The 10,740-nt window shown below is 38.2% G+C and overlaps 1 non-coding gene across 1 annotated transcript; it reads left to right on the plus strand.

Moving 5' to 3' along the window:
* The first annotated feature begins 8,823 nt into the window (after window positions 1-8,823).
* On the plus strand, window positions 8,824-8,927 carry LOC112730811 (small nucleolar RNA R71). The gene has a single exon (XR_003166619.1). It is a non-coding gene; the product is annotated as a small nucleolar RNA R71 (small nucleolar RNA).
* The last annotated feature ends 1,813 nt before the right edge of the window (window positions 8,928-10,740 follow it).

Raw genomic sequence — 10,740 nt, forward strand, 5'->3', positions numbered from 1 at the left:
CTAGAGTGGTGCTGGACTGACGCTGGACGCGCAGCCCATCTCACGTGACCGCGTGCCCCACGCGGCCGCGTCACATCCTACTAAGTGGCCACTCGCGCGATCGAATGCCCCATGCGATCGCGTCACCCAATATTTGGCAATTAAAGATTTTTGAACAGAGAGTTGTGCGAGAGCGAGGCTGCCCTCGCGCCAGTAGCATAAACTGTGTCACGCGACCGCGTGACCGACGCGACCGCGTCAATCCTTATAAGTGCAAGTCACGCGACCGCGTGCCCCACGCGTTCGCGTCGACTGTGCCGCACAGCTTATCCTAATTTGCCAAATATCTTATCTTTTCTCCCCCAATCCTAATTTCTTCTATCTTTTCTTCTTTCTTCTTTCTCTCTTACTTTATTTCTTTTCATTCTCATTCTTCTTCTCTTTTATTTTATTTTATTTATTTGCATACTTTCAATCATTGCATTTTAATTTAGTGCATATTTTTCTTTTCTTTTCTACATTTATTTTTTTTCCTTTGGTGTTGATTTTCTTATTTAACTGTTGCAACTTTTCTGGTATTATTTGGTGCTTAGTGACTTGTTTACACTGTTGGGTAATATTAAATCAATGCTATTCTTTTATGATATTTGTATTCCTTTTTGCATTGACATGAGCTTCTACTGTCTTTCATTACCCACACTCTCCTCCCCTATGTTTCAAATCTTGCACCACTGGCATGCCATGGCTTCTATTATTTTCTCACTTGCATGTTGTAGCTACCATGTAATTAAGACCCTCATTATTTGGCATTAACCCACCCATACTTCATTTATTTTCTATCTTTATTTTTGGGTTACTTTTTTTTCCCTTTTTCTTTCAGGATGGCCACCCAGAAGGGAATCGGAAGACGTTTACATGGGGAGACACAGCAAGTCAATCTGCACAATCTATAGAGAAAGGCATCAGTTGGAGCAGCCCGTCCACTTGTATATCTTAGCAGGCACCGAGGACGGTGCAATCTTTAAGTGTGGGGAGGTCGATACCGATCTCCATGGGTTAGTCACTCGTCTATCTCAACACCATTGTTTTATTTTCTTTTCATTATTGCATTTGCATATTTAATTGCATGTTTATTTGATTTTATGCATTTAGCCACTGCTTGGTTAAAATAATAAGTTTCTTTTTAAGACCCTATTTTTGAAAATTTTCACTAATTTAAATCAATTATTAAAATTTTTTGTGATAAAACTTGTTTGAAGTTGTATTTGGAACATGGTTTTTGAGCCAAAGAACACAAAACCTGTGAGATTTTGAGCTTATTTATATGGTTACATTATTTAACCATAAATATTTTATTCCTGTGTGTTTCCTTCTCTATGATTGTAATCTATATTCTGTCCCAATCTATATGTCCATTATTTAGTGTATTTACATGCTTGCATATGATTGAGGCCATTGTTTGATTTTAGCTCACTTATCCCAAATAAGCCTACCCTTTAAATCACCCTTGTCAGCCACTTTGAGCCTTTTTAATCCATTTGTTCTGTATTTTACCACATCACTAGTCTTAAAGCAGAAAAATAATTAAATATCCCAATTGAATCTTTGGTTAGCTTAAGATAGGGATTGTGTAACAATTAAGTGTGGGAAAACTGTGGGAACATGGGTTAATAAGGGAATGTATCATGTTTCTAATTTATTTGAATATTGGGAATTTAGGAACCTACTCATGAAAAACCAAAATAGAAAAATAATGAAGAATCCATGTGCATTGATAAGTTATGCTTGCTTTTATGATTAAAAAAAAAAAGAGAAAAAAATATCTATATATATATAATATAAATAAATAAGGGGACAAAATTACCCCAATATTAAGTTTAATAAAAGATCAATGCACATGTGATAAAAATTAAAGAAAATTTAGTACATGAGTATGGGAATTATACAAAAGTGGGAATTATGGGTGGCTAGGCATGAATTTAAAAGTATATAGAATATATGTATATTAGGTGAGAGCTTAGGTTAATTAAAGATTCATATTATAGCTCACTTGGCCATACATATATCCTTACCTTTACCTCAGCCCCATTACAACCTTGAAAAGACCTCATGATGTTTGCATTGGTACATTAAATATTTGTTGATTGGTTAGATGAAGAACAAGGTTTAGAAAGCATGACTAGAGAAGAGTAGAGTGAAAAACCCTATACACTTGAGAGATTAGAGTGATATACACTACCAGTGAGGGTTCAATGCTTGATTCTATGTTCCCTGCTTTCATGAGCTGTCTTCTTACAAGTTTACTTGCTTTTTATTGTATAATTTGAATTAGTGGAATTTGATTTATGTTTGTCTTGGAGAACTTATTTACTTTTAACCAAGTAGGTAGAAGCATTTCACATGTAGTTGCATTCATATAGATAGGTTGCATTTCATACTTTCTTACATTCATCTTCATCTTTATAGCTTCTCTTGAGCTTAGCATGAGGACATGCTAATGTTTAAGTGTGGGGAGGTTGATAAACCACTATTTTATGGTTTATCTTGTGCTCAATTGAGTGGATTTTATCAACTCTTTATCCACTTATTCATACTATTTGCATGGTTTTACATTTGCCTTCCTAATTATGTGCTTTGATTGAAAATATGCTTCTTTGGCCTTAAGTTCCCTATGTTTAAATCCTCTCTTATTACCATTAAATTCCTTGATATGTGTGTTAAGTGATTTCAGAGATTACAGGGCAAGAATGGCTCAGAGGATGGAAAGGAAGCATGCAAAAGTGGAAGGAATACAAGAAGTTGGAGAAATTGCTAAGCTGTCCAACCTGACCTCTTCGCACTCAAACGGCTATAACTCTAGCTACAGAGATCCAAACGACACGGTTCTAGTTGCGTTGGAAAGCTAACGCCCGGGGCTTCGATTTGATATATAATATTCCATAGTTTCTCTGACACTAGGCGACGCGACTGTATGCTCCATGCGGCCGCATCTCAGTGACGGAAATTCAGCATGTTGAATTCGCAACCAGCGAATTCTGGGTTGTTTCTGACCCAGTTCTCGGCCCAGAAAACACAGATTAGAGGCTATAAAGTGGAGGAATACATCCATTCATAAACATGCTCTCATATTCACAATTTTAAGAGTAGATGTAGTTTTTAGAGAGAGAGGTTCTCTCCTCTCTCTTAGGATTAGGATTTAGGATTTCTCTTAGTTTTAGGAGTGGTTCTCAATCCCAGGTTCTTTATTTTTATTTATTTTCCCAATTTAATATATGAACTCTTCCATGTTACATATAATTTTATTAATTAATGTTAATTGAGGTATTTCAGATTTAAGATTGCTTTGCTCTGTTTAAGATTGCTTTCAATTTAATTTAGATATTTTTTTCTCCCTTTTGGCTTTGGTCAAGTGATTGGTAGTACTTGAGTTATCAAACTCAGCAAGTGATTGAAATTGGCAGATTCTGCTTTAGCTAGGATTGCTCTAACACTAGTCTCTCCACAGGAGTTGACTAGGACTTGAGAATCAAGCTAATCAGTCCACTTAACCTTCCTTTGTTTAATAAAGGCTGACCAAGTGGGATTAAAACCCAATTCTCTTCACACTTGATAAGGATAACTAGGATAGGAATTCCAATTCTTATACCTTGCCAAGAGATTTTATTATTATTATTTTATTTTACTTGTCATATAACATATTCCCTCCTTACTTCTGAAACCCCAATTTACAAACTCATAACCAATAATAAGAACATACCTCCCTGTAATTCCTTGAGAAGACGACCCGAGGTTTGAATACTCGGTTATCAATTTCAAAGGGGTTTGTTACTTGTGACAACCAAAACGTTTGTACGAAGGGATTTTTGTTGGTTTAGAGACTATATCTACAACGCGACTGTTTTTATGACATTCTTTACTGGTAAAAATCCTAACGTCAGGTTGCCTCCCAACAAGTGATTCTTTATTGTCACTAGCTTGACATCTTTCATTCTTTGATCAATTTAAATTCTGAACCTCCTTTTCTTAGTCCCATTGACCTCCGAAGTAAGACTTTGCTCTGTGCTGCTCTGTGCCCATTTGCTGTGAACTGACTTTTTGTTGCCTCATCTAACCATTCAAGGCTTCTATAAGGGAGAACCTTTGTCACCAAGTAAGGGCCAGTCCATTTGGATTTTTGCTTGCCAGGGAAAATTTTGAGCCTGGTGTTATACAGGAGTACTTGCTGTCCTGGCTTGAACTCCTTCCTTGAGATCTTCTTGTCAATGCACCTCTTGGCCTTTTCCTTGTATATCTTGGCATTGTCATAAGCTTCTAGCCTAAACTCATCCAATTCATTTATTTGTAGCAGCCTCTTCTCCCATGCTGCTTGAGAATCAAGGTTGAGAAGTTCAGTGGCCCAAAAAGCTTTATGTTCAAGCTCTACAGGGAGGTGACAAGATTTGCCATATAACAGCTGAAAAGGGGACTTCCCTATAGGAGTTTTGAATGCTGTCCTGTATGCCCAAAGTGTATCTTCTAATTTTCTGGCCCAATCTTTCCTGGTTGCTCCCACAGTCTTCTCTAAAATCCTCTTCAATTCTCTATTTGCAAGCTCAGCCTGGCCATTGGTTTGTGGGTGGTATGGTGTGGCTACTTTATGAATCACTCCATATTTGTGAAGGAGTTTCTCCATCTTCTTGTTACAAAAATGACCACTACCATCACATACAAGTCCCTTAGGCACTCCATATCTAGTGAAAATGTGCTTCTTTAGAAATTGAAGAACAATTTGTGCATCACATGTTATTGTGGCTATTGCTTCCACCCACTTTGAGACATATTCCACTACTACCAAAATGTATTTGAAGGAATAAGAAGGAGGGAAGGGCCCCATGAAATCTATGCACCAAAGATCAACTAGCTCCACTTCAAGACTGAAATTTTGAGGCATTTCATTCCTTCTTGTTAATCCTCCAGCTCTTTGGCATTCATTACACGGATGAATAAACTCCCTGGTATCCTTGAAGATAGTTGGCTAATAAAATCCACTCTGCAGTATTTTAGCAGTTGTTCTCTCTGGTCCAAAGTGTCCACCATATGCTGAACCGTGGCAATGCCACAATATATCTTTCATTTTATTTTCAGGGACACATCTCCTAATCATTCCATGAGAGCATCTATTGAATAAAAAGGGTTCGTCCCACAAGAACTTCCTTGCTTCATTGAGTAACTTCTTCACTTATTGTTTGGAAAATTCTTGAGGTATCTTCCTTCCCACTTTGTAATTTACTATGTCAGCAAACCAAGGTGCTTGTTGAACTTGGAACAAGTGCTCATCAGGGAAATTCTCATTTACTTGTTGTGGTCTATCTTGATTAGCTTCTTGTGGCACTCTTGATAAATGATCTGCTACTTGATTTTCACTCCCATTCCTATCTCTTACTTCAATGTCAAATTCTTGTAGCAGCAGTACCCACCTAATAAGCCTTGGCTTTGAATCCTATTTAGACATTAGATACTTGAGAGCAGCATAATCAGTATATACTATAACCTTTGAACCAATCAAGTATTGCCTAAACTTATCAAATGCATACACAATTGCCAAAAGCTTTTTCTCAGTGGTGGTATAATTTTTCTGTGTCTCATTTAACACCTTGCTGGCATAATATATGACATGGTGCAGCTTATCTTTCTTTTGCCCTAGTACAGCACCAATAGCAAGGTCACTTGCATCACATATAAGTTCAAAAGGTAAGTTCCAATCAGGGGGTGTGATAATTGGTGCTGTAATGAGTTTTCTCTTTAAAGTTTCAAAGGCATGTTTGCAGTTGTCATCAAAGATGAAGGGGCTATCAATCATTAGCAAATTGCTCAATCATTTTGGTTTCTTTGAAAAATCTTTAATGAACCTCCTGTAAAAGCCAGCATGCCCAAGAAAACTCCTTACTGCTTTCACATTAACAGGTATAGGAAGTTTTTCAATAATTTCCATTTTAGCTTTATCAACTTCTATACCTTTGCATGACACTTTATGCCCAAGAACTATCCCTTTAGGAACCATGAAATGGCATTTCTCCCAATTCAATACCAGGTTAGTTTCTTGGCATCTTTTCAAAACAAGAGTTAAATGATGCAAGCAAGTGTTAAATGAATTGCCAAAGACAGAAAAATTATCCATGAAGACTCCTAAAAATTTTTCCACCATATCAGAGAAAATGGAAAGCATACACCTTTGAAAGGTGGCTGGGGCATTGCATAGCCCAAATTGCATTCTCCTATAGGCGAAAACTCCAAATGGACATGTGAAGGAAGTCTTTTCTTGATCCTTGGGATCCACCACTATTTGATTGTACCCAGAATACCCATCCAAGAAGCAATAATAGGCATGACTGGCCAATCTTTCCAGCATCTGATCAATGAATGGGAGAGGAAAATGATCTTTCCTTGTTGCATCATTCAACCTTCTATAGTCTATGCACATCCTCTATCCAGTCACTGTCCTGGTAGGGATAAACTCATTCTTCTCATTGGTGATGACTGTCATTCCTCCTTTTTTTGGTACAACTTGAACCGGACTCACCCATGAGCTATTAGAGATTGGAAAGATTATCCCAGCATTCCATAGCTGCATGACTTCTTTTTGAACTACCTCCTTTATGGCTGGGTTGAGCCTTCTTTGGGGTTGAACTACAGGCTTTGATTCTTCTTTCAACAGAATTTTATGCATACAAATGGCTGGGCTAATGCCTTTGATATCCTCAATTGTCCAACCCAAGGCTATTTTGTGAGCTTTCAACACTTCAATCAACCTTGTTTCTTCTTCCATGTTCAAGGAGGAGTTTATGATTACTGGCAGGGCTTCTATTTTCCCAAGAAACACGTACTTGAGGTGAGGAGGAAGAGGCTTCAACTCCTGTTTTGGCTTATCCTCTTTCTTGTCTTCAATGGATATTTCTACCACTTCCTCTTCTTGTTCCTCCTGGTGCTCTTGATAATTGGCTTCAAACATTTCTTCTACCAAGCTTTCTATCATATCCACCTTCATGTAGTTTTCTTGCTCAAAGGGATGTTGCATTGATTTGAAAACATTGATGATCATTTGCTCATTATGCACCCTAAAAGTCATTTCTCCCTTTTCTACATCAATAGTAGCTCTTGCTATAGCTAGAAATGGTCTTCCCAAGATGATTGAGTTATTTCCTTCCCCTTCTGTGTCCAAGATCACAAAGTCTGCAGGGAAAATAAACTCTCCAACCTTCACTAGTAGATTTTCCACAATTCCATTGGGTGTCTTGATTGATCTATCAGCCATCACTAGTGACATCCTGGTAGGTTTGATTTCTTCTATAGCAAGCTTTCTCATCATTGAGAGAGGCATCAAGTTGATGCTGGCACCTAAATCACATAGAGCATTCTCCAATGTCATCTTGCCTATGGTGCATGAAACCACAAAGCTCCCTGGGTCTTTAAGCTTTGGTGGGATACCCCTTTGGATCACGGCACTACATTCTTCAGTGAGCATAATGGTCTCCTTCTCATGCCAACTTCTCTTTTTGTTAATGAGATCCTTCAAGAATTTTGCATATAGAGGCATTTGCTCTAATGCTTCAGTTAAGGGAATATTGATCTCCAACTTCTTGAAGACTTCAAGGAATTTGGGGAAGTGTTGATCCTTGGTTTCCTTGTTGAACCTCTAGGGGTATGGTAAGGGAGGTGTGAAAGCCTTCACTACCTGCTTCTGGCTTTGAGATGCTTCCTCCATTACTTGCTTCCCTTTCCTTGGATCTTGTGGCTGGTCGTCCTTTTTTTGAGCCTGCTTCTCTTGAGCTTGTTTGCTTGCTGTTATCTCCTCCTTGCTGTTGGCATTCTCTTCTTCAGCTTGCTTCCTGTCATTGTCCGTAGGCCTCTTGTTATCTTCTTTGTTGCTCACCAAAATCTTTCTATTCCTCAGTTGGATGGCTTTGCATTCCTTCTTTAGGATTTGGAATGGTATCACTTGGGAGTGAGCTTGATGGCCTTTCAATCAAAATTTGCTTGGATAGTTGCCCCATCTGCCTCTCTAGGTTCCTTATTGAGGCTTCCTGGTTCTTGCTTGTTATCTCTTGGTTCTTCAGCATCTTTTCTAGCAACATCTCAAAGTTGGAGATTCTTTGAGTGTCCTGTGATGGTTGTGGCTGGTTGTGAGATGGTGAAGGTTGATGGTAAGTGCTTTGGTTAGTGATTTGGTTATTGGGTGGATAGTAGCTAGAATTTGGGTGGTTGTTTTGGGGTTTTCTATATGGATTGGGGTTAGTGTTTTGCTGGTTGTGATTTTGGTTGTTTCTTGAGTTGTTTTGGTTTGAATTTCTTTGCCATGGTTGTTGGTTTTGAGTATAGTTATCTCCCCATCTTAGGTTTGGGTGGTTCTTCCAAGAGGGATTGTAGGTATCACCATAAACCTCATTTTGGCCAGAGCCTTGGTTGTTCACATATTGAATCTGTTCTTGCTGCTGATCTTCTTGACTCTCTTTATTTTGCCCCCATGTGGTTGATGGTTGGCTTGTATTCACTGCTGCAACTTGGAGGCTATCAATCCTTTTTCCCATTTGCTCAAATTATTGTTGAATCTGCTGCTGCATTATCTTGTGTTGAGCTAGGATTATGTCTATTCCTTCCAACTCTAGCACTCCTTTCCTTTGTGATGGTTGGCATTGTCTCTGATGGCCAAAGAAATATTGATTGTTTGCCACCATATCAATGAGGTTTTGAGCCTCCTCTGCTGTCTTCATCAATTGTAGGGAGCCTTCTGCTGAATGATCTAGTGCCTCCTGAGCCTTCATAGTCAAACTTTTATAGAAGTTTTGAAGGATGTCCCATTCATTAAACATCTCAGGGGGACATTTTCTAATTAAGGCCTTGTACCTCTCCCATGCCTCATAGAGAGATTCAGCATCCATTTGTGTGAAGGTTTACACCTCAGTCTTGAGCCTGATGATCCTTTGAGGGGGTAGAACTTGGCCAAAAATTTATTCACTAGATCCTCCCAACTAGTGATGCTTCCTTGTGGAAAGGTTTCAAGCCATTGAGCAGCTTTGTCCCTCAATGAGAATGGAAACAGCTGCAATTTATATGTCTCTGGGTGTACACCATTAGACTTCACTGTGTCACAAATTCTCAAGAAGGTAGAGAGATGCTGGTTTGGATCTTCAAGTGGACCTCCTCCATAGGAGCAGTTATTTTGTACCAAAGTGATGAGTTGTGGCTTCAATTCAAAGTTATTTGCATTGACATTTGGGGTAAGGATGCTACTCCCACAATGTCTAGGATTTGCAAATGTATAAGAAGCCAATACTCTCCTTGGTGGTTGACCATTCTTTTTGGCCACTCCTGCTGGTGGATTTGTTGGGTTTGTTGAGTGTTCCTCCATCTCTTGGAATTCTTCCTCTGAATCTTCTTCTCCAGCAATGCCTTTCCCTCTTTCTTCTCTTCTTAACCTTCGAAGAGTTCTTTCGTCAGTTTCACAGAAGGTAGGGATCCCTCTCCTTGCTTCTGTCATAAAACCACAACAACAAGAAACACAAGAGCACTCTGTAGCTTGAGTGCAGTGAGAGTTAGTAGAGACAAAGTCTCAAATAGTTAGTGTGCTAGTTAAAAACAGAGAAAGTAAACAAAAATAAAGAAAAAGTGCTTAATCTAGACCACACCTTACTTAATCATTGTCAATCTAATCAATCCCTGGCAACGGCGCCAAAAACTTGATGTGTAGAAAACAATCCAACACTAAACTCACCAGAGAGTGTACCGGGTCGCATCAAGTAATAATAACTCACGTGAGTGAGGTCGATCCCACGGGGATTGAAGGATTGAGCAATTTTAGTTGGGTGGTTGATTTAGTCAAGCAAACAAGTGTTGATTTGTATCCAACAGAAGCTAAATTGCATGAAATTTAAAGGGAGAGGGGTAATTGACTGTAAATTAAAGGGCAAAGAAAGTAAAGAAGCTGAATCTTAAAGTGCAAGTAATGTAAATTGTAGAAACTTAGATTGCAAGAAATGTAAATGACTGAAGCTTAAAGTGCAAGAAATATAAATTGCTTGAATCATAAAAGGATTTGGGAACTGGGATTGCAGAAATTAAATAAGAAAAAGTAAATGACAATCAGCAGAGAAGTAGAAGATGAATTGAGATGCAGCAGATCTAAACAAGAAAAGAAGAATAACTTGAGAAACCAAACAGAAAGAAAAATGTAGCTTAATTGCAATAGCTAAAGGTAAGTTGAAGATCTCAGGGGTGGAGGAGACTAGAAAACAAGTCTAAATCTCAAGTCCTTCCTTGATCCAACAAGAGAATAATTGCAGAGAAGTAAAAGAACAATTGCAAAAGAAATAGAAGATGAAATTAGTAAAGAGAACTTAGATCCAAACCACAATTCTTTGAAATTATGCAGAAAGTAACAAGAGAGATCTTAGATCAAGATTGAAACAGAATTCCTTCAATTCTTAATCCAAGATTCAAAACAAAGATGAAGAGGGTAGATGCGAGAACAAAAGAGAAGAGAATTCAATTCTCTCCTCAATTCCCAAACCTCCAAAGCTTGAAAATAAAATTGAAAATTCAATAGTAAGCAAAAGGTAAGTAAAAGTGTGTGAAAAAAGGTTCATTCTAACTCAAACTAACTTCTATTTATACACTTCCTATTTTTGGATTTTAGAATTTGGAGTGGGCTTTTTAATTTGGTGAAGAATTGAATTAAATTGGAATTTTGGTTGAATTTTGGGCTTTGGGTCACACTTCCAGGGTCAA

Source organism: Arachis hypogaea, chromosome 12 (genome assembly GCF_003086295.3).
Source record: "Arachis hypogaea cultivar Tifrunner chromosome 12, arahy.Tifrunner.gnm2.J5K5, whole genome shotgun sequence".
Lineage (NCBI taxonomy): Eukaryota > Viridiplantae > Streptophyta > Magnoliopsida > Fabales > Fabaceae > Arachis > Arachis hypogaea.